Source organism: Bactrocera latifrons, unplaced genomic scaffold, assembly GCF_001853355.1.
Source record: "Bactrocera latifrons isolate USDA-ARS-PBARC rearing strain unplaced genomic scaffold, ASM185335v1 scaffold_73, whole genome shotgun sequence".
NCBI classification, from domain to species: Eukaryota; Metazoa; Arthropoda; class Insecta; order Diptera; family Tephritidae; genus Bactrocera; species Bactrocera latifrons.
The window spans coordinates 136,402-158,174 of NW_017537412.1; the positions used below are offsets into that span (position 1 = coordinate 136,402).

Consider the following 21,773-nt stretch of genomic DNA (forward strand, 5'->3'; position numbering starts at 1 on the left):
TATTTTCAACTCAAAAGGGTCAATAAATAGAAGAAAAGAGCGAAATGAAGAGTTATATAAAAGAGCGACGCCAGCATTAAAGCAACATGAAGAGCCATATTATCTATAATATATGTCCATTTTTGCCATATTTTGTCTAAAAACCCTCAGATGTTATTTTTTCATTTCAAAAATTAATCTCGACCAAAAATTTAATAAATTTTTTTTTTCCACTTGTCGAACGTCTCTTTGCTAAATTTTTATTTAGATGTGTTGTTTACAAGCAGAAAAATACTTTATTTAAAGAAAAGAGTTTGCCATTATGTTTTAAAAATGGTTTTGGACAAGTGATCGTCGCTACTACCGCGAATAAATTCCTGTCCAGAGACTCAATTTTCGACCACTTTAGTCTCTCAGTCGTCTCGGCTTATCTACATATATAGACAAGCGACTTCACGCACCCTCACAAAAAAAAATCCAGCGATATTTAATCACACGATCTTGGAGGACACAACACAGGCCTACTTCGGGTAGTAAAGCATTATTTCAAATGTACTAAGGAACAAACTAAGTTGACGGAATATTATTGTTAGAAATAGTACATCCATCAATTATAGTTAACTCTCATGACAAAAATTAGAAAGCTTTACACATTAACAAGCGACAAGCAACATTCTAAATATAAACAAAAGAAAAGAAAAGAGCAAAATGAATATAAAAGAGCGGCGTCAGCATTAAAGCAGCATGATGAGTGTGTATACAAATATGCACATTGTTTGAATATACATTTGTAGGCTTTTTTGTAAATTGATTACGCTCATAATTGGAAACCTTAATTTAGAAAATGTCTTAGTTAATGATAAACTTGACAGAGCGGCGTGAATCTAAAATGGATGGGTTGGACTAAGCCGTATAAGCCAAGCGCTTGGTTACAAGCCAGATTATGAAAAAAAAAAATATTTTGGCTGTAAATCTTTTTCTTGAGCTACAGAAATAAGAAAAAGTTCAAAACAATATTGAAAAATATTTATATTATCAGCAATCTCATATTTAGCTAGAAATGTTCATTAGACTGCACTAACCGCTACTTGAGAACTTTAAAAATTGCACACATATACATATATATTTCCCTCCAATTAGTCGCTTGTATTGCGGCGCGAAGGCGAGGTAGGCCATTAATCATAACAAAGTATCCGTTAAAACTTTCCGAAAAATGCTGTAATCTGAAGACGCACCCACTGTATTTGCAGAAATCGAAGAAGTGAGGAATGTATGCTCATATGCTGCTATTGCTTATTAGTATGTTTATTTATTTCTCTTTTTTTTTTTTAATTCTCTTTTTACAATTCACACCTCTCAAATGCCGCGTTCCGCCCGAGGCAATGCATAACATCGTTTGTTTGTATAATTCATATGTGTGGTTCAAGGCAAAGCGCAGTTATTATTAATTGTAAATAAATTGTTGTTTTATAGAAAAATGCCAAAGCTAATGTTGCTTGTCTATGGTATGTTTTAATGACAGATGAAATATGATGTAAACAACTTTCGGCAGAATTAGCGGGAATATGTAAGGTCCCTTCTTTTAAGACATTATTTCACACTTTTTCTTTGTGAGCGATTTTCAAATTAAGGAATATTTTTTTATAATATTGTGTTTGCGATCAATATCTTAATAAAGTTAGAAATCAAAATCCCGAAATTTTAATGTGTCATTGTTGTATATACGTATGGCTCAAAACAGTCTTAAAAGCCTTTAAAAAAATTTCTATATGAATTATATCCGGTATCCAATTATATCCGTGAAATATTATAAATAAGATCATTAAACGTTATTTTTTTTTTTGATTTCGATATCCAGAAATTTCGGGATAAACGGAACAATGTATTGTACCACCACCACTTTTTTCTATGAAAAGATATTAGCCTTGGCACTTTCGATTCGACGTAAAAACTTAGCGTCTCTCAAAATTAGACCTAAGCAAAGAAACATGATGGATTCTAAAGCAGCGGTATGGTGCAATAGAGACTATAAATAGCATAATATCCGAAGTTCAATGTGATCCATTGATCCATTTGTTTGACTTCAAATAGGAGTAGAATACTTCTCGAAATGAGATCAACAACTCATCTTTCTTTACCTTTATCAAGGTCAACTCAAGGTATGAGTTCAATGACCCTCAGATCAATAACTTTTGACGAGGTCACGGACACCTGTGCTTATATTCAACCTTGTCAAAAATTCTTCATTTACTTTGAGCTAAGACACCAACACTAAGTTCAATGACCTTTGTAGACTTCAATGACTCTTTTGATTACATTAAGAAAGGTCCACAATCTAACGTTCATCTTTAGCTACGCCACCAATACTGAAGTCAGTGACCTTTGAAGGGGTCAATGACCCTGTTGTTTACATTTAGCCAATCCAACAAAGAGGTCAATGACCCTTTTACCCTTAGCTAATACAACAACTTTCAATGTTTATAGGGAAGTGCGTTCCGACATTACGAAATTGTGCTCAGATATAATTATTATTGAAGATCTAACCTAATCGATGTTTAGATCAAAAAATATTCAAAAATGGAAATTTCTGAAAAGTAATTTCGAGATCCCGAAATGAAATAATTAACTACTGCCAAAAAGTTGTGTTTATTGACTTCAACGCAAATAATTTTTTCAATTGATTATTCATATTAATTATGACAGTTGAACAGTATATGTTTAAAAAGTTTAGTACCGAAATTTCGGGATTACCATGATGGGGTCATGAACCATTTTTTTATTTTATTTTTGTTTTTTTATTTTAGAATTTTTACAACATATTCATAAACTTCCACCACCCTTATAATATTAAAATAAATTAATTTATATTTCTAGCATCGATTTTTACCAGAAAGCATCTCAAAACAAAGTCTTCCATACTCGTATTAAGACCTTTAGACTATAAACGTCACCGATGCGTAAAAAAAAAAATAAATATTCAAAATCCAACACATAAGAATAAAGCTATTTAACTTGAGGCCGCTTACAACTACACCAACGAGTTTTCTTCAAATTCCAATAGAGAAAGTTACTAAACGCAACCTGCTGACAAACATTTAGTGCACACACATACTAATATGTATAGTATGCAAATAACTAAATGTGCATAATTAAATTCGATATGCTTAATTTGTGATAAATATGGAAATGGATATCCAAAAATACAAGTGTCAGTTTAGTAGAAAAAGAAGAAAATGGAAAAAACGTCAACGCAGGTTGATGATCGCAGTTAAATTATAACTAAGTGATGCTGAAAATAAAAATAAATTAAAATATATGTACATATATTTTTATATGTGAAGAGAAATCTTAAATACACATACAGTATTTAGTATTTTATAAGCAAAGTGAAGACTAGAAAGGTTTATAGTTCTTTCTCAAATCCTCTTTCTATAAAATTTTTTAAAATTTACATTTTTTTTCCATATGCAGCATTTGAAATATATTGGATAGTCGAAGAAGTATTTTCGTATTTTGTTAATAGATGTCGTTAAGCTTCGTTTAACTATAAAAAATTTAATTCCGGGAAGTTGAAAAAAAGTTACAGCTGTTCAAAAATGAGTGAAAAGAATGGAAAAAATTCGCTATATTGTGAAATTTTTGTATAAAAAAGGTAAGAATGCCACACAATCCACAATGAATTGTGTGAAGTTTACGGCGACGATGCTGTATCAATTCGTATAGAACAACAATGGTACGCTCGCTTCCGTTCTCGAAATTTCGATGTCCCTACCTCTGCTCGACCTACTGTTGAAAAAGTCGATGAAATTATGGAAAGATTGACCAAACCCGTTACAAAAGCAGCCATGACATCGCTGAGGAGGTTTTGAATCATTTAAAAAAGGCTGGCTTCAAAAAGAATCTCGATGTTTAGGTACCGCATGAATTGTCTGTGAAAAATTTCAAGGACCGAATTAACATGTACTATTCTTTGCTGAAACGAAATGAAATCGAAATGGATCAAATACGACAATAATGTGCAAAAAAGATCATGGTCCAAGCGGGGTCAACAAATAGTCGTGAAGCCAGGATTGACGCCTCGAATGGTTATTCTGAGTGTTTGGTGGGATTGGAAAGTAATCATCCACTATGAGCTGGTCCAGCCTTGTCGAACGATTTATTCTACATTTTACTGTAAACAACTGATAAGATTGAAGCAAGCAATCGAAAAAACGGCCAGAACTGATCAACACAGCTTCGTCTTCCATCAGGACAACGCTAGACCATACATATCTTTGCTGACTCGGCAAACACTGGGAAGTTTTGTTGCATCCAACATATATCCCTGACCTTGCACCATCGGACTACCATTTGTTTCGGTGATTGCAGAACTCCCTTAATGGCCGAGAAACCAGAAAAGTTTTACACTGATGCAGTAATATCTCTAGCGGAAAGAAGGCAAAAAGTGGTCGACTAAATTGGTACATATTTGTTCATTTAATTTAAAAAAAAAATATAGTGAAGTTTGATTAGAAATACAAAAAGACTTTTTCAACTCCCTTATATAATTGCGCACTCTCCACAGTACCCTTGAAATAGCATATTTCTGGATTCGCCCACATAATGACATCGTTGAAAATTAATAATGATTTCTAATAGGTTCAAACCATAAAAACGGTAATAAAGATAAGTCTAAGCCATTCCCTGTTATGAAAAATTATTCTCTTGAGCATTAAGTTTTCCTACCATTATACGAATCGGATTCACTTTAACATATTAAAATTTACTACATTGCTACCATCCAACGACAAGATCCGCTGAAGCAGAATGCGCCGAAACACTTATAGGGAATCTACATTATTAATATGAAACCCCTCCAACGTTACTACATGTGAGAAGTATTGTACGTATCCTAGGAGATCCTTTTGGTCAAGAGTAAACCCTGAGAGGACCTAAGAACTTTTCACTCTTAGCAAAGCCAATCTCGCCGCATTATTGGTGACCGTGGCATTATTTTATCACTCTCTCTTCTACTGTTCGGCTTTTGCCAGGAATTGTTATATATATCGGTATATAATTGGCTGGGTTTGATATGAATCGCCAAATAATTTTTTGTGAGCTTAAAACGCTTCGTCATGAGGATCTGGTGAACAACTTTTAAGAGTTTATGGGTAACACATGGAACAAATATCTACCCAAGTGGGATCCATCGATTTTTGGATCAAATCTATGGCCTAACCTAATCTAATTTTATAAAATTTTCATGTGAATTTAGGGAATAGCTCTATTTTAGGAAGGTGAGCTCTCTGTAACAGTAGTACATTTCGGGGCATAAAGTTAGATATTTTTTTTTTCAGTCATTCAAGATTTTTCCTTCAGGTTTACAAAAATCGGTTACAAAATACCAAACCCAATATTTTCAAAAAATGGCAATCTATTCTCAACATAGTCTTCGTCCAGTGTCCAAGTGTTTTGAATCCAGTAGCGGTCCAAAATCTTTAACCCGGCTTTGCAGAAGGTCTCCGCAGTGGCGAAAAGCTTTTCATTTGACTCAATTTCGTGTTCAACGAGTGACTTTTTGACATTCGGTTACAAAAAGAGACCGCACGGTTCTAATTCTGGAATGGATGGGCCAGCAGTTCATAGCTCCATCGTGATGCTGTCAGAGTGACATATCACCTTTTCTTCACCAGATATGCTCGTTTTTCTAAAACCCGCCATTAAATCAATACAACACTTCGTCGAGCTCTGTAACCGTGTTGCCTTTCTCCAGAAAGGTGGTGTAGATCACAACTTGTGAAACCTGGCAACATTAACATTGTCCTTCGAACAAATAAGACAGTCTTAGTCTTCTTCGAAGCAGGTTCGCCAGCTGAAATCCAGTGTGACGACTGTTCCTTGGCCTGCGAGACATACCAATAATGCTGAAACCCTGTTCAGTGCCACTCAAACTGCGTCGAACACTACTCAGCGTGTATCATAAAAAACTTTAGCACTGAAATTTGCATAGCTTTGTGCGTGAGCAAATTGACTGTTAAGGAATGAAGTATCCAGTGCCATCCACCTGCAGCTAGGAGGTATCATAATAAACAAGTTGCGCTGTCTACTCGCTGCTCTAGTTACATTAATGAAAAATCAAGCTGCTCCTTCATTGCATCCAACTTTAATGCCGCTAACATTTGGCAAGCTTTACCTAAAACGAAACGGTTCTTTGGCGAGCGGCTTTATGGCTATTTTATCACATGAACAAGCTGAAAACATGTTGCTCTGTCAACGCAGCAAAGCTGGCGCACACGCACCTGTCTCGCGGTAACCGGCGATATTTGCAACAAAATGCGCTGGTTAGCCTTTTTAAAAGAATCGCGTATAATTTTTATGATAGCGCAGTGTGAATAGCGCTTTTTGGCACGAAATTTCCATTCGATGTACAACGAAAAGCCGCAACTAGTTGCCAAAGTTGCAGTTACAGCAGGCAGGCCTAAATGTTTAATGTGGCACTGCTTGGCTTAGAAAGCAGCGTGTTGCCACAACTGGTCTTCGTTGGCTATTTACGAGTGCGTTGAGCAGTCGTTCGCTCCAGTTGATGGCTCGCCATGTTAATAGCTGCGCCGAAGCGTTGTGCGTGTAAATATCGAAATTGCTACCATTTCTGACAATTTATGAAGAATTTTAATTAAACACGCACACACGAAGCCACACAAAACCCCATACACAAAAACAAAGTGACCATCTCGTAATGTGTCTGTAGCAAAGCAGGTGCTGCAACTAACTGGGCTGATGGCAGGTGCGTGTGTGCGTAATTGAAAAATATTGCGGTTATTTGTCAGTGGCAGCAGCTAAGTCGCTTTGATTGAAAATTTGATTAAACATGATTATGGCCTCAAATATTCATTAGTTTTAATGAAGATAATATGTGCGCATGCGTATATGCGAGGGAAAGCGTATGAATAATGTTCGAATAGTTAACTAAGCAATTCAAGAACTAATTGTTGGTGGAGGGCTAGGGATCACAACAAATTGTTATTGACAAGACATTAAAGGCAATTATATCAGGATTTCTCTATTTTTTTCAGTTGTTGTTGAAAATTCATCTTACTCTTCTTCTTTTATGAGCACATGGTAACTACTTGGTGGACTTAGTATGTATGAGTTTCAATAATCAATATAATTATTGGCAATGACTGTCCATTCCCAACAAATTTTTATGATCATCTAAAGCGTTTCGAAAAGCATCGAAGGAAGGCTTATTTCTCCTCTCCTGTTTATACTTTCAGTAAACTTAGCTAGGGCCCTGGGGCCCCTATTCTTGCGCCCTCTGTACTAAGATTGATGTACTGCGTAGCGGTTGGTTATGTGCAACCGGACATACTTTGCCCTACTCTCGTGGGTCCAAAATGTGTGTCGGGATAATAAAAACATTACAAAATAATTAAAGTAGTACGGATCTTCTGTAAAAAGGCCGAAAGAAACTAGTTGTTCCCCAATTAGGGCAACGTTTGTAATGAGTTCGAAAACAGCCAACGAAAAGACTGGAATGAAGMTTGGTCTAGGTGCGAGGGCTAGCGCTAGCAAGAGAGTTGGAATTACTATAAAACTAGCTCGGGGAAGGTAACAACACCAGTGGCTTCCAAGGACTAGAGATACCAAATTGTTACTGCTAATATTCCATCTGCCAGGAAATTACTTACTTTTAAAATCGATGACCCCGCGAAGGTAAGTTATGCGGAGAAGCGATGCCTACCTGGTTAGAAGGGTGCAGCTGCAACCATGAACCAATGAGGAGCTTAGAAAGAAGCACGAGGCCAGCTTTACTTAATTTTACGAGTTCAACCGCGAACCGTGGCCGCCAAGCGACAAAGATGAGCTGAAGAGGCTAAGCCTTCGCCCAAAATAGCGAGGACAAAGAGTGTGACGCCCGCAAATTAGTTTGCTGATGTCGCCCGGAAAATCATTGTGGTTGTTATAGCGGCAGAATTCTATCGAGTTAACAGTACATGGTGAGGTAGGGATCTGAGTTAGATCCGATTACATAGACCCGACTGCAGTGCAAACGACCGGAGCAGCATTATCACTGGGTGCTGAATTAGAAAGATAAGAAAATCCCTGGTGCGCAACGAAAATGATTGCAAGAGCAAGATTACAAGATTGACACTGTAAATGCATTTAAGCAATCCAAATCCAGGTCCCCCAGCACCATTCATGTATGCCGAATGGTACCAGTGCCAGATCGAAAATATATCGGTATTATATAGCTGGATGAGCTATATTCAAGGTTGGAGAGGTATACGACGTAACAAGGCTGGTAGTGGTTTGCTGGAAGGTTTTTCCGTACCGACTAAGGGTCGGAGATCGAAGACCACCATGGGTTTCCATTGAAGTGGAATTTTGAAATATACTTTAAAGTCCCATAAGCGTGTGGATTTTACATCGCAATGCCTAATCGTGCTAAACAGTCATTGTTCCCTCCACAAGCTCAACAAACTCGAATACTGTGGTAGGATGTGTTTACTGAGAGCGACATCTGAAGTCGAAAATTTCAATATTTTATCCAAGAACGGGTCGGACTTGAACTGTTTTTACTTCGTCGATATATTGACTGCTGTCCCAAAAAACAGCTGTCAAAAATGTTAAGCTTTCGAAAGAGAGCAATAAAGAAAATTAATCCTCACTAAAAAAAAATCTTAAGCTCCACTTTAACAACTTAAGCCATAAATTTTGCTTAGTCCATAATGCTTAACCCATTTTGATAACGGAAAATAATTTTCCGCCTTTTGGCCGAACAAAAGCTTTTAGAAATAAAATATTTTAATCAATATTCAACATCAGACGCACAAAACGCACAGAACGTAAGGTGCGTCTAGAAGCCAATGAACACTTGACGCCAAGAACGTGACACAGCCGGCCAAGCAGCGGCCGAAAAGTGCTTGCCAGCAACTGTTTTTCTTCAGTTTCTGTGCGGCGGCTTCACAAACAATGCCACAATATTTTCGTTTATTGCCAAGCAGCTTTTGTAGGCACAAGTGTTCCAGAGACTTAGCTTATTTTTAATTCTTTTATTACGAAATTAACATATTGATATGCAGGCGCACATAATGACTGCGTGCTCCACATACTCAATTGCATACATACAGACACACAACTGAAAACAATGCTTTGTTTATATATAAATTTTATTGTTGGCAAGTTAATAGAATTTGAGCCGCAAAATCATTACTTTCGTACATGTATAATATATACAAATGTTAATATGTATATTATAAACAAATCGGGCATATTGTTTTGCTTTTATATAAATTTGGCAGCTTGCACGTGTCGGCCAACTTGTGGGTGGCTCAGCTAATATAAAAATGACATACTGAAGAGTCCGAGACGCTTCTCAAATAATTGACAAAATACCCAATAGCTTCCACTGAAATATTTAAATGCTTCTGAAATTTTAAGTATTTCAACTAGAGTGCGTTTTGTATGAAATGATTTTCGTTTGAAACCATTAGTACTTTGATTCATGACGTTAAAGCAATAGGCACGTAGAAAAAATTGTGTTAGATTGACATTATCCAAACTGACTGATCGAAAACTTAACTGATTCCATAATTTGCGCCAACTGCGTAGGGTTAAGTTAAGCTTTCTATACAAACACTTACCAAGTTCTAGTGCACCTTCAATGTTGATAAAGTATTAATATCGATTTAGATATGATGAATCTGCTATTTGCCTAATTTTTTCAGAATCTAAGTATTAGAAAAAGCTCGAAGAAAGCCGGATTTATATGAACTATTATAAGTGGAGTGCCACTAGTATACATATTTTGATGACAATTATACCACCGGTTAGAAAAATAATACTGAAATAAACCCAGTCACTAAAAAAACCTTTACAACAAATGACTCTCTCCTATCATATCTCTGTTGATAGAAGTTAAAAGCGATATTAAATATCATTGAAAAAAGACCAGTAGACAAACCTTAAATAACGGTGTTATTTTAGACTGCGAAAATTGTTCAAGGCAATTCATGTTTGACAAATTTTATTCATCTTATGTATATTATATTTGATGGAAATTTCATAATTATATGCCTAACAATCAGCTTCTAAGGTCTAGCCTACTCTACAGCTACAAAAATATTGTTAAATGAACTAGTTTCTGTACTCGGTAACTTTCAATACCCGATATTTTATTACTTAATATTTTTATTGCATTACGCCTAAATGCAAGCAATTTAAGACAAACAATTTTTTTTTATCAATTTTGACTCAAACTGATCAATTTAAACTGTGGGCACAAACCGGATCGGCAAAAAATGCGAAACGCTTCTCTAGTGAAAATATAGAAAAACGAGTTTGCTTGGTATTTTGTGTTCCGAATGGAATCACGGCAAAGGAATCGTTGGAATTGCAAAAGTGTTTTAAATTGTCTACTTTAACACGAACACAAGTATTTTAGTGGCCAAGGCGTTTAGAGGAGATAGTGAAGTCATCGAAAAGTTCCCTCATGCAATCCTCCATCCACATCTCTGCTATTGAATCGTAGTTTTTGCATAAGAGAGATATATCAAAAGATCTCAAAAGCTGTTATGTATCGACTCAACATGTTTTGCTTAAAATTTTGGATATGAAACGATACCAGACGCGAATCAAAAGGAATGGATTTATGAATATGACATCAAATACGAAAAAATATATTAAGCTTGAGTATGCTTGCATTGACTCAAAAAGTGCGTATACAGATGGACACTTAGACGTTGGCGGTGTGATATCCACTACTCGATACTGAATTGTTAATGTCATATCCGCGTGAATTGTTTAGGCGGCAAAGGCGTCTAACTGGAAAATACGATTAGATTTTGTGCGGTGAGTGGTGTGTGAATGTGATGTGTTTATGGGGCCCCAGCTCTCGGCACCAATTCAGTGCAGTATGGGGGCTCAACTGGTAGTAATTTTGGCTACGAAGTCTGATCGGAAACTTAATTCTAACGCAACGGGGAGCAGGAGCTGTAGGCTGTATCATGCGGACTGGTCTCTAGGAAGTCATCGGAAATTTTAAGTATTTGAGTGTTTAGTAAATTTCGATTGATTTGTTTAAATATTCCATATTCTCCATACATCTATAACGTTTTCAAAAAATATAGAAAAATATATCTTTATGCAACATGCCCATAAATTCTGAAAAAGATACGTGCTTGAAAAACGTTGTAATTCAATGCCGTTTTTAACAAAAATATTCAAATTGAACAAGCAAGAGTATTTAAAATATAAAAAGTTGATCAGAAAACTTTTATATTTATTAGCAGTCCTACATTAAGATAAAAAGCAAAAGATCTTTGAATGCATCGACATGAAACTGAATTTATTTATTTTTCTAACTGCAAGCAAATCATAATGTGCCTGAGCCATTGTCCAGCGTTCAGGCGTCTCCCTTTTCAACCAACCGACCAAATTCAATAATAAAAATCACTTAGCAAATGCCGAGTATACAAGGTCAACATATGTATGTATATATGTTTAAATATATTAAATAAATTACCTAAAAATTCCAAGTAATCATGTAGCAATTACGAAATAAATATTTGCAACAAACAATAAAAGTCGCATAATTTACACAGCAATAATCTGTCAAAGGCCAAGAACAGCGCAAATCAAAGCTATTTGAATTATTTAACTTTTTGCATAAATTTACAATGGACATATGTATGTATATGTATGCATATGTATGTATGTAGTTATGAGTAATGTTTTACACCTGCATTAGCATCGCATATTGCATTTTAGCAACAAAACTACGTCAGTAACACACGTGTTCCACTGCTGTGAACTAATAAGATTATCTAATGAACGTCAACAAGCGCTTTGTTTTCGCAGAATGGCATTACATGCAACAGAAAATAAAAATTAATCAAATACATTAGCTGTATCATGGCATGTAATCGAAATTTTGAGCACCTGCACGCGGTCACTGGCCAGGCAACATGTTGCCGAAAACAAAAAACAACAAAATTCACAAACAACAACAAGCAGATCTACAATTTCATGCATTTTGAGTCCGCTATTCAAGCACACACGCATGCATCCGTGCATTTCCATTGATGAAGATAGTCAAATCAATGCCGTCGCAACAAATTATTGCGCGCAACATGTTGCCACAGTGACCCAGCATGTTTATATGCATGCCATTGATAAATTCCACAGTGAATGTGTGTGTGTGACTGCAAACTCATGCTCTTACTTAATACCGACTGTGCTTTTGCTGTTTGTATTTGTGTATATATATATATATTTATACAACATTGCTGTGATTAGCGTGGACGCCGTTAGCGTCAATGCAACAAATAATGTTGCACTTCTATTGGAGCGGCGCGCAATTACCTTGGAATGCTGATGAAGCATTTAATCAAAGCAGAGTAACCGCGTATTCTCATAAGCACTGATTGAATTCATACATACATAGGTCTACTTATATATGTATATGAATATACTATATACTCTGAGTAATTACTGTCTCTTATACACATCTAGATGTGTATAAGAGACAGCATTTAATCAAAGCAGAGTAACCGCGTATTCTCATAAGCACTGATTGAATTCATACATACATAGGTCTACTTATATATGTATATGAATATACTATATACTCTGAGTAATTAATTGCACACACATGCAGGTCTCCGTTAGTATTAAGTGACTAACAAACGCAACAATGCAGCTATTCTACAAACTGTGAACACTACAATTACAACAACACACACACAAATAATTATACCGACAACAACAACAATTTAAAACGCAACAGCACAGTTATGTGTTCTCGTATTTGGTGTTTCCTGTCGCAGTTTGCGGTGCAGCCAAAGCCAATACCAAAGTCAGAGGCGCACAGTTCGATCGCTTACAAAAATAACAAAAACTCAATCAAACGTGTCCAGTGGCTTACAGCGCATACAATGTAGCTCTTATTATTTCTTTGTGTATTGTTTTCGATTTTTCTTTTTTGTTGTGTTCTTCGAGCGCAGCTATTAACATAACGAATTATTTTTCATTCTCGATCACTAGCGCCAACTTGTGGGCTCCACCTTCACAGCCTTACAATTAAACGATTTAACGGTGCATGCACATAATTTGTGTGTGTATACATATGTGTGATGTACATGTACACTTATATGTATATACATACACACTTATGTAATTAATAAAAGCTAAGCACTTAGTCACTATTAGCGTTTAGTAAGGTTTGAACTACATTTCAACACTTGATTTTGCTTAGTTTAGTACACTGAAAAACTACTAACGAGAATAAATACCTTCAGAAAAAAAAATAAAAAAAATAGGAAGTAGTATTGAAAAGACACCTAAACAACAATTCATTAATGTGGGCGCCTAGTAGGAAATTAATAAGAGCGGTTTTTCATAAATTGATTGGCTTTACCTTTAACCAAATAAATTTTAAATCGATATCTAAAATAGTTTTTTGAGTTACAGACTTCTAAATATAGCCGCTCAGTTCAGTCAGTTTATCTTTTATCGAAACAGACGTTTTCGAAATTGCTGAAGTGATTTCTCAGAGAAACATTAGCCGATCATTAATTTTTTTTTGCATTTTCATTTGCTCTCTATGCAACCCTACTATATCCGTATTTAAGAATACACACCGAATCATATCATATCGTTCATGTCAATATTTTCGAAGTTACACGCAAATTTGACAAGACTTGGAAGTACAAGACCAAACCTTAAACGCGTTTTTATCAAAATGGTGTTTTCAAAGTCGATGACAAACATTACTTGATAACGGCCCGACCGATTATTAAATAAATTTTAGCACAGATTCTTAAATATATTGTTTTAATAATTACACGAAGAGTTTTGCTCACCGATAAATATATTTTTATAAACAATTTACGCCCAAAATGTTGGTAAAAAATCAATTTTTTTAGAAACCGCCATTCTGTCAAGCAAATTTTATTTTACTTTATCCTTCGATTTAGTTACTAGATTTAACATTACTTTAACGAAATCTGTTTTTTTATTATTATTATTTTTTTTTTTTTCAGAGGACCCAGTTCGAGATATTGTGGTCACCCAAAAAAGTCTTTTTTGAGAGGAACTCCCGGAGATCAAAATTAGTTCCTTTCTATAATTTCTATTAAATTCATTTTTTTATACCCAGTATTCAGTTATTCAAGTAGAAGTACATCCTCTATAAAGACTATGTATAAATGATCAGCATAACGTCGATATACATATGTATATACAAACTAGGCCCTCAATTTTATAAATATTGATCTGCAATTTTGCACACCTCCTTTCCTTCTCAAGAAGCTGTTAATTTGTCGGAACGGTTTATGAATATTATAGTTTAGCGCAACCGAAGTAACCGGTTTTCTTTATTTTTTTTAATGAGCCCATGTTGTAGATTTTGCTTGTGTTTCATCCGTGGAATCGCTGCAGCATGATTCTGATTCAGTGATCAGTTTAAAGAAATGTTCAGTCTGCAGAACCTCGATCCTCAAAACCACATAGTTAGCAATTAAGAAGTTATATTTATTTTAATTGATTACTTAATTGAAAAGTTAGGAGCCTCGTTCTTTTTTGACTTGGATTTAAATTTTCGGAAAATGAAAAGAGAAAGACTAATATTCAAAAAATACCTTAAAACTTCTCTAGTTCTCTTTGTAGCATAGTAGTTCTGCTATGAAGGGGATACTATTAAAACATCTAACAAAAATAGTAAATTCAGTCTTTAAATCCGACATCTTTCCACTTAGAATAATTTTGTACCATTTCAATAAAATATCTGATTTGTTTAAATTCAAAGGAAATTGTGTCTGTTTTTTCCTTTTAAAGAGGTTTAAGGAGAGGCTAAGGAAACTTTAGTGACTTCACTATGAACATTCCAATTTTTACTGTTTTCTCAAAATATTTATAGATATCCGCCATTAAAATTTTAAAACAATTGGTAGATTAAGGATTTTAATCCAAAAAATTTGCAATACATACTATGTCCCTTAAGCCTAAGTCAAGAGACTAAAACAAATATTCACCTTTTTGGGGCTTATTCAATCTTCTATAAACTGCAATACCTAATCCAAGGCTATTGAAGTTAGTTAAGAAGAAAAATGTCATCAAACTTAACTTTTTCAACCCTTTTGAAAATATACATAAATCCTGGCCGTTTAAGTAGTATGACAGAAACTTACGGGAATATAAAATTTACATGTCAATCTTTATCTTTTTGGCATAGTTTTCATCTGCAAGCGTTATATGAGAAAACAAATTAACTATCAGCAATATACTTTAATTACATAGAAAACTAAATAAATGTCTTAAATTTAATTATTTCTGTAAAAAAAAAAACAGAAACTCCTCGAACACTTTAAATTGTAGACTAAAAATCAGTTTTTATATGAATTAACCTTTCAATTTTTCATTATGTACATACATATACAAGTACAAGTCGAAGCAATTAACGAAGTGTTAATGATGTGCCGTCAATGCATGCTCCCATAACAATTTCAACACCTTGAAAAATGAAACAGCAATAAATTCCTGCTATTTGCTAAGTACAAATGTGTATAGTTAGAGTAAAACACTAACTGAAAACAAATTCCTCTACAAATCAATATGAAAATGCATTTAGTCTAAAAATAAAACATCTACATACATACATATACATCTGTACATATAGTATGTATGTACGTATAGTGAAAATCTTAGCATCATGAAGAAAACTAAAATACAACCTCAGCACCACCAGCAGATGCTCTAAAACAAGTATATTTTCCTAGCGAGATATGGTTGCCTATAGAAATGATCCAAAATATAAAGCAAAATCATGCGAACGGACTAGCGAGAGATGTGGAGTTCTTTTGCCATCTCTCTAGAACTTGCCCTGATCATTTTCAAGCATCATATCCTTCACGTTTTAATGTTTTCATGAGTTGAAGAGATCGAAGATCGTCCAGAACGAGACATGTCTTTAACGATCTCTCGATTGTCCTTGAAGAATTAGTACCGCTCATAGGCTTATGTTGTTGAATCACCATAGGTGTGTGCTTTAGAAAATCCTCAACTAAAGCAAGAAATGGTTAAGTTTCTGGGAATAACGAGATGAAGCTCAAAATGTTTCTTCGCAGCAGATTATAATAATAATAGTTAAAGAAAAAGTTCGAGTAAGAACATAGAGTACATAAATCTACTCCTCTACTCACATAGCCGAAACGGCTATTGTAATGATTTTCATGAACGATGTTCTACAAACTTTCCAATGATCGGAACGTCTAGATGCCAATTAAGAGGCTTTTTACTATTATCATCTTAAATACATTTGTTTCTGATGTCATGAAAAGCTAAAGTGATTAACTTGGTTCAATTCCAAAACCTTTCTCTAACTTCCTTTTAAATTACATTTATATTTATATATAACATTTACCCTCAATGATTTCAGTGACATGATGAATAAATAAATTAAATCTTAGAAGCAACGCGGCCAACCTGACTTCATCACTTGAGCCCAACCTAAAGCACCATTATCTGACTTAACTATTACTGCATTTAAAGGTTATAATAAAGTCAATACGAATTTTGAACAATTTTAGCAATTAAATTAAAAAAGAAGTCGTATCATTCACCTATCAGCTAAGAGTACAAATAGTTGGAGATATACTAAATCAATTAATGAACCATGAAGGTTAAAGAGCATTCGAGGAACTATCAAGAAAAAACATATATCTATACGAAACTAGTTTTAGTAGCGAATTTTAAGGCAAAAAATCCTACGATGGAACAAATCAATGAAAGAAAGTTGAACCTTTCTTTATTTTGTGTGTCATGTTAAAAAGGGCCACCTAGCCAAGGTTTAAAAAATAACTACTGGAAGTATATTTGGTCTGAATATTATTGTAAATTACTCCGTTACCTAACCAATTAATCATGATCTTCAAAAAGATCAGACCTACATCCAGATACTAGATGTTTTATTGTGTTTGTACTTCGATTGTGTGAACAAGATGTTAAATTATTGAATATTTAATTTGTATGCAAAACTTCAGCCCACACATAATAATATGAGCCCACCGGTGCACATAAATTTGACGTAAATGCAGCTTTTACAATTATTCTGTCAGCAAAATGAGTAGGCTTCGATGATAAACATATGTATATTCTTCAACCCAAGTGCATAGTTTAACGATAGAAAAGGCAGCGTAAAATTAATTTTTATCTAGACTGGATGTATTGAAGTGTAGGATTTATCAACAATAGAGCGTGGAAAGGTGTCCACATAATATTGTAAATTGTATGAAAAAATGTGAATAAAATTATATGAGTTAATCAAGAGTTTCTTGCAAAAATGAAACTGGCGAACTACGACAAAGCTCCATAACAACAAATTGCCCATGATAAAAAAATATATGGTCCAAAAACTGGATACAATAATATGAAATAAAAGTTACTAAAGTAAAAATATTGCAATTTTTCATATATGGGATTAAAATGCCTTTGTCTCTGTCGCTAAACTTTTATATCAACAAGGAACCTCACTCAACAATCCAAACAATCGTATACTGTCTATGTGTACTGTACTATGTAAATACTTATGCATTCGTTGAAAGTGAAACTGTTGAATTGTTGCACTTGTCCAGTGCTGTTGCAACAAAAAAAATTACAAAACAATAACCCAGCTACCTAGAAATAATTTCCGTTGCTCAGACACAGACAATTTTTCAATTTCATTGTGACCATAACAATCAATCGTCATTGTTCGACAACGGGACATCTTTGACACACAGAAGCATCATTGACAGCGGTATCAAGCAGACAATGACGGGCGCATATGGTAAGCATAACGAAAAAGAAATCTGGAAAAAATGCAACAAAAAGTGAAACATTCCATTAGCAGGTAGGAAACTCAAAAACAATGCTATGCAATCAACTGAGAAGCGATGCACAGCTACTTGAACTAATATTGATTTAAGAATCTGAAGCCTGAGAAGAAGTCTGGCAAGAAAATAAAGAAAAAATTGCTTAAAGGGTTTATGGCTCAGCATTTCAAGTAACGGTTTAAATATTTTAAAATCCACAGCGTTTTAAAATTGTAAATGAATTATTTATTAAAAATGATCGATTGACAATATCATGGCTAACGATCTATTTAGGAATGGATGGAGAATATATGCACTTCATGCATAATTTCATCGCAGAAAAGATATTCAGAAAAAATGTAAAGAACTATTTATCTTACTACATAATATTATATCAATAAAGAATAATCAATTTTAAAGTGAAATTACATTTAAATGGAAAAAGTATTCAAACAACTTTTAAAAAACAGGTATAAAAGAAAATCAGATCACGAATTCTCCCATAAATGGACGGATTTCACTCAACCCCGAATGTGTCGTGAGAAAAAATTGCCGCTAGGTGGCCTTAAAGTAGAATGCTTCCAAAAAATGCTTTACGCCTTAATTGGGACTCTGAAATCCGCTGAACCTAACCCTGACTGTCATTTCTCTGCTCACATATCTTCGGTGGAGGCATGAGAGGGAAATACTCGCTCTAGGAAAGGGGCTTTCTAAGAATGAATGAAAGCTTGCGGGTAAGGTCGGTGGAGGAGTATTCTGTTGCGCTGTCAGGAACTTTCCATCAACTCCATCACTTAGGCTTCCAGATCATTGCAGCTTATTCCAAGTAGAGATGGCTGCTTTACTGGAAGGAGAAGGCTGCTGAAGAGCTCCTTTGGCTGGTTTGCTACTGAACTATTGAGCCTCGAACCAAGTCAGCAAGTGTTGGTCAAATAGGAACGACCGTACCAGGTCCCTATGGCCCAAGGTAAATCGGGAGTTTTTCGTCTGGCTTCGCAAAGAACTGTACATAACAGCCTTGTGTGATTCCACGCCATGCTGCGGGATTGACCATCTAACCTAACCTACATATACATAACGTATATCGTGATATGAAAAAAAAATATTTCTATATGCATGTAATTCGAGACTAATTCAAAAATTAGTTTATAACATTTTCAAAATATTTAGGCTCGATTTCCGAGATAATTTAAATTAGTTTTCGAAAAGATAGAGCCATTATATTAAATTTTCATAAGTGTGCTGTGCATGTGTATGTATGACGCTTAAGCTCACCTTTTAAGATCACTCGCCAACTAAGCAATTCGATGAAGTCTCAACGCCAACACCTGTAAAGAAAAATAAATGTTATAAATTAAAATAAATATTTTCTTTATAAAAGCTTTAAGCGCTTTGAAAATAAATAACTAGTGGGGTTATATTGACATATAGTGCAAAAAAGTTGCAACACATAGAATGTGACCTGTAATAATAAAGCTGTACACAAAGAGTATGTTGAGTGTTGTTAGAATGTTTATCCAAAAGGACAAATAAAATTAAAATTACAATAAAATTAAAATAAAAATGCAAAAAAAAAATTAAAGTATAAATAAAAACAAAAATCAACATAAAATACAATAATATAATGTAAGACAAAACTGAAAATTATGAATCTAAAAAAAATATTATATTTACATACAAGTTTTCAGAGTTAAGCTTTATTAGGTCTGTCAAAAATCTATAACAAAACAGCCAATCAAAGCAAATCACAATCACAGCTTAAACACAGTGCGTTAATTTATAAGCTACCTAAATGTTTTAATAAAAGTACACACGCATCAAAACTATGCGTTGATTACCACAAAAACTAACCACAAGAATTCGTAGGAGTGTTGAAAAAGACGCGTAGGCGTACTTATGTAAATGAGGCAATGAAATACATAAAAAAAATATATGAATTAGCTTGCAAAACGCACAAAAATATGGACAAAGAAATTTATAATTATATATATATGCATATATATTGTATATGTGCCTCATTATACCATAAAATATGCAAATAACAAAATAGCGCTCAGACACGTTTATGCCGGTTTTGTTGAAGTCTATCAAGTGAAATGTAAGCCAGCCGAACAGCAAAGGTGTTGGAAACGCGCCAAAAGCAACCCAAAACGTTGTTTCGTTGAACTGTTGTGGCTGCAAAAACAACAATAATTCATAGGCACTTGTTAAACACGGAGGCACGAAAAATAACAAGAACGCTTGCTGTTTTAAGATTAATATTTAGCCACGTGCTCAACATATTTGAATTTGCATAGGAAATGTGTGTAATTTGGGTTTCTCTGGCGCGGTTTTCTTAATATTTGTTTTTAGGTTTTATGCCGACATTTAGTATTAACCATAAATTAAAAGCTTAATTGGCGTTTAAGGAAAATTAAAGTCGAAAACTAAACTAGAGACTAAACTTAAATAAAATACAATTATCAAAACCAAAAACTATTAAAATGAAAAAAAAATCCAAAAAAAAAAAAATACAATATTAAATTAAAAAACTTCCTCTTTGTAATGGCGAAAAATATCAAACAAAATTTCCAAAAAAAAAAATTTAACCAAATTTCAGCCTATTTATTTCGCAGCCATCTTCTTTTATGCTCCGCCAAAGCAAAGTTCAAAAACTCCATCATGTAATTGCTGTAATTGGCACCAAATTGAAAATCCATTTAAAACTTGTAATTATTTTTTTTTTTCGACTAACTCCAAGCGGCGGAAGACCCTAAATGATCCAATTGTAGGGAAGCAATTTAAGCTGGTGAACTAATGAAGCTTAGAGCATTTTTTTTCATTTGTGGCTTTCTCAAACACGCTTAATCGCATACACATAAAAACATAAACATACATACATAAAGCAGGTGCGTGTATCGGACTCAGCAATGTTATACTTTCAATAACACGCAAAGCTGTTCTCTATCACAGTTCCACAAATATGACAGGCATAGCAAACGAAACGAACGGTATGGCGTGTATCTCAAGTTCGTTGCTTTTTTCAGCAGATAAAAAAGGAACACAGAATACATGATCATAATATATGCGTTAGATTGCAGCAGGAATACAGGTCACATAAATATCTCAAATACAATTTAATGCCAAATAAAATTTAAAAACAATTATGACCACCTTCGAGCTTATATTATCCTAATTTTGAAAAGATCATCAATACTACCATCTTAGAATCAATCAATTTTTAACACATCTTGAAGTAAAGGAAGCATATCGCATATAAGGTTCTATCAACCGAACTGTGTGAAAAATTAAAACCCACCGTCAACAAACTGATTGGACCTTATTAGCTTATTAAGCCTACAGTCCCGGCCTAGAAAATCAACAACTAACCATGCATCCAATTTTAAAAAAGACCCATAAAGAGAAGATGGATACGACCCCACCGAGCCGTTCCAAACCAAATGAGGTTTCAGACAAGGCGCTTCCCCTTTGTGTGACTTCTTCAATCTACTGCTGGAGAAAATAATTCGAGTGTCAGAACTAAACATGAAAGGTGCCATCTTTTTTAAGAGTATACAGCTGCTGGCGTACGCCGATAATATCGATATCATTGACCTTAACAACCACGCCCTTAGTTCTGCTTTCTCCAGAATGGCTCATCCAATGGCATCCAATTCACTGTTACAGTTATAACTAGGAACCAGTATTAACACCAACAGACGTCAGGCTCGAAATCCAACTAATAAAAACTCTTGTCAGGTGCTTCTTTGGACTGAGCACTGATTGATAAGTAAAGTCCTCCAAACAAAGACCAAACTCTATAGGTCGCTCATCATCCCCGTCCTGCTATGAGGGCATGGACGATGACCACATCAGATGAGTCGGAGTTCCGAGCTTTCCGAGAGAAAGGTGCTGCCGAAGATATATGGTCCTTTTCGCATTGGCAACGAGGAATACCGCAGTCGATGGAACGATGAGCTGTACGAG

General features: G+C 34.6%; 1 protein-coding gene across 1 annotated transcript in view; it reads right to left on the reverse strand.

Moving 5' to 3' along the window:
• Positions 1–19,137, reverse strand: part of LOC108976157 — a 151,438-nt gene extending 132,301 nt beyond the window's left edge. Inside the window, exon 1 of the mRNA XM_018945090.1 lies at positions 19,083–19,137. The gene's annotated coding sequence lies outside the window, so the exon portion shown is untranslated. The remainder of the gene's footprint in view (positions 1–19,082) is intronic.
• Positions 19,138–21,773: the final 2,636 nt, after the last annotated feature.